Source organism: Nicotiana tomentosiformis, chromosome 12, assembly GCF_000390325.3.
Source record: "Nicotiana tomentosiformis chromosome 12, ASM39032v3, whole genome shotgun sequence".
Lineage (NCBI taxonomy): Eukaryota > Viridiplantae > Streptophyta > Magnoliopsida > Solanales > Solanaceae > Nicotiana > Nicotiana tomentosiformis.
In genome coordinates this window covers 107,844,524-107,848,538 of record NC_090823.1, presented here as the reverse complement: position 1 = coordinate 107,848,538, position 4,015 = coordinate 107,844,524, and positions in this window count along the sequence as shown.

The following is a 4,015-nucleotide window of genomic DNA, read 5'->3' as shown; positions in this document are numbered from 1 at the left end:
ATGTTTGACCCTTCACACACCTTTAATGCTCTTTGATTGGGATGATGAAGGCTTTCACTCTCGCTACCCAAACACCATTAACCCTTTTTGCCAATCCTTTGAGCTGATTACCTTTCTTTGATTACCCTCTTTGGAACCTGAAGGAGTTATTAAAAAGAAAAAAAACAAGAAAGAAAAAAAAAGGAAAAGGAAAGAGAAAGAAAACAAAACAGACAGAAAGACAAGAAAAAAAAATAGTTCATGTTACCTTGAACTACGTTCGACTTGATTCTGAAAGGATACGTAGGCAGCCTCTCTCTGGGGTTCAGTCACACCAAAATAAAAATTCACATTTCCAAAAAAAAAACTGCAGCTAGGGCAAATGTTACAATTGTTCGGCGATGGTTTCGCCTGAAAGGTTCCAAAGTTGTAATTCAATCCAAATCCTTTTCAAGTCCTTTCCGATCAATCAACGAGAATGTTCAAAAATTGGATGATACAGTTACTTGGATTTGATACAACAAAAAGAGAGAAGTAAAATGAGAGAGTTTTATTGGTGAAAACCCTCACGGGCACTGCCAGGCGATGGTGAGTAAAGAAACCAAAATGAGAGTCTTGTTAGTGAAAACTCGCAAAGAGCACTATAAGGCGATGGCGAGAAGAGAAATAAGAGAGGTTAGTTGGTGAAAACCCGCAAAGGGCGCCACTGATCGAAAAGAGGATCCTCACACCCATTGGCATTAATACAGTCCTAGGCAAGGTTTCTCGGTTTCAAGGCAAAAGTTGTGATGAATTTCTGAGAGTCGTACAGAGGACACAGATCAGGCATCCAGTCCAAAAGGCATGTCATGTTCATTGAAGTCCGCATACACTCCAGATAAGTCCTTCTTTCCTTCCCCCGAAAGGGATATCTCTTGTCTAAATTCATTGTCCATTCCATTGTTTGTTGTTCTTTGAATCCCTTTCAGTCTAACTCTGTTCCAAAACTAAGGCAAAGAAGGAATAAAAAGACTGATCTACAGGGCTTTCGTTTGATACAAGCTAATATTCAAGAGGCACCCAGGCTTGGCAGGGGCATCAAGTCAACCCCGATTGGCCATGGTGGATGATGCTTTGAAATCAAAAACTCTCAAAGGAGAAAATCAAATTGAAAGTCCCTACAAGGCAAAATGAAGTTGTATAGGTTAAGTCCCAAGTGGCTAACCGTTTTGGCAAAGTTTGAAAAGCCAAAGGTTCCCCAATGCTCTGAAATTGAAAGTTTTGGAGGAAAGAAGTCGAAAGTGAAATTTCACAAAGGCAAAAGAAAGTTGAAAAGATTAAGTCCCACGTGACCAACCGTCATATAAAAGTTTGAAAAGTCAAAGGCTCTCTGGGGGGCAGAAATACAAGTGGTATTCATGAAACATCTAGTGGCAGGTTAAAATCATCATCAAAAAAAGATGGGCACAAAGCCAAGCTGCCAAAGACATCAAAGCCACAAACTGATCACCACTTTGAACACTCATGATTTTTCTTTGTTTGCACTAGGAACAAAGCAGTGCAAAATGGTGATTCCTAAAGGACGAATGTCAACAAAAGTAAGTTTCGCAAAATCTCCATTTTCTTTTATTTTCAGCATGCATCACTCATAGCAGGTTATTTTACGTAGCTTAATCCAGGTAGAACCTTTTCGCCTAGGGGGGTCCAGCTCATAGTTCATGGTAGAAGTACTCTTCGCTAAGGTTATTTTTTGTAGCTTAACCCAGGAAGAATATTTTCGCCTAGGGGGATCCAGCTCATAGTTCCGAATAGAAGTACTCTTTGCTGAGGATGTTTTACGTAGCTTAATGCTACGACCCAAATCGATGGGCCACGACGGGTACCCGGTACCTTACTTAACCGAGTACCAATATAACATATCTTTTCGTATCATACGATCATAGATAACTGAGCCGGAGAGGCTACCGTGACACAAGTAGAATACAACATGAAATACCAACTTATACTTAAGACATACGGACCTATAAGGTCAAAATGAGCACTCTTACACTGAACATAGGCCGACAAGGCCAAACAATCTTTCATATACCTAACATCTGTCTACAAGCCTCTAAGAGTACATAAACATCATAAAGGTCGGGACAGAGCCCCGCCATACCAATCAATACATGTCCTAATGATACTGACCAAATAGCAACTCTGGAGTAAATAAAGCGCACCAACATCTTCCGTTGAGCTGATAGCGTACTTGGAGGGCTCTCAACCTGTTTATCGGGACCTGCGGGCATGAAACGTAGTGTCCCCCGGCAAAGAAACATCAGTACAAATAATGTACCGAGTATGTAAGGAATGAACATCAGTAAATAAAAGTCACGAGAGAAATATGGAGTAAAAGACTCAACACGTATGTCTGAATAGCTCTGTAAATCATTTCATATTTATAATGCCATACATATGCGTATAAATGTCATACCATGCATAGGTATATGCCTTTATATCATCATCAAGCCTCTGAGGGCATCCCGTCATATCATCTCGGCCAATGTGGGTAAATCATCAACGTATACCAGCTAATCAGGTGGTGGTGCGTATATAACGTCGTAACATTTCTCATATCCCATATACATATATATATACGCGTATATAACGCCATCTGGTCATGGGTCAATGTACATGTATAAATGCATGAAATGCACAAGAATTACGTTAATAAGATTTCTCGGAATGTCATAAAATTAATATGCATGTCGGATAAACTTTATCAAATACGTATTTTTCTGAGACCCATGAACAGAAGATATATCAATAATTCACATGGGGGAATCAATAATATACACATCCCTAGTATTTCTATGAATAGAGTCATTTATGGAAACTGTGCATTTGCTCATTTTGTTTGTATCGTATTGATCATACCAAAAGAAAAAAAGGGAGAACCTTAAAAATACTTCAATTCCATTCCATCTTTTGATGACTACAGCTAGTAAAACCTTTTGATAAACATCTAACCTCGAATGCTCATATAAACTCGTTGAAGGTCATAAACGTTGGATCAAACTTTGGTTGCATTCTTGATAGCTTCACGTTAATTTACATCACAATGAAGTAATAACCCAATTCACTTTAAAACTTATGAACAAAATCATTAAGTAGGAATGGGACGTTGCTTTCTATAAGAAAGAGAGATCCTTGGATGCCTTGCAATTTTTGTCTTCTTAATGGCATTCTTAGCAAAATGAAATAAAGGTACACATATCTTTAATGTTGCCCCCACCTTCTTAAAGTTATGAATAGATGACATTTGCTGCCAAATTCCCATACTCCCATGTGGATGTTGTCCCCTAGTATTTATCCAAAATTTTCACTTAATTATTTATCCACAAATTTCTAATTAATATCATAATTATTTCCACAATTAATCAATTATTCACATAATTCCCTAATTAATTAGGTAATATCTCATTACCCAATAATTAAAAGTTATCTCAAATTACTTTAAATACTACTCACTTTAACACACTTTATACACCGTAATATTATGGTCATATGGTACCTTGTATGGCACTAGTCCATAAATACTGGGTATTTTAGCTCGGGTCGTATTTTATCCCAAAAGGACAAACTTCGACGAAATTCATTTTCTTCGATTCGCTTACCCTATCGCCTTCACGAATTAACTTTTCACTTGTTTGAAATTGCACAATACTTATAATCTCCAAATAATTTTGTCCTTGAACTGATGTCAATTATCTTATGACAAATTCAACGTACAATACTACAGGGTATAACATTGTCGTAACAAGTTACTGCAAAGTGTAACATCGTCGTAATAAATTACTGTGAAGCGTAACATCAACATAATAATGTGAGGCATAACACTTAACCAAGGTAGAACCTTTTCGTCTAGGGGGATCCAGCTCATAGTTTCCGGGTAAAAGTACTCTTCGCTTAGGTTGTTTTACGTAGCTTAACCCAGGTAGAACCTTTTCGCCTAGGGGATCCAACTCATAGTTTTCGGGTAGAAGTACTCTTCGCTCAGATTGTTTTACGTAGCTTA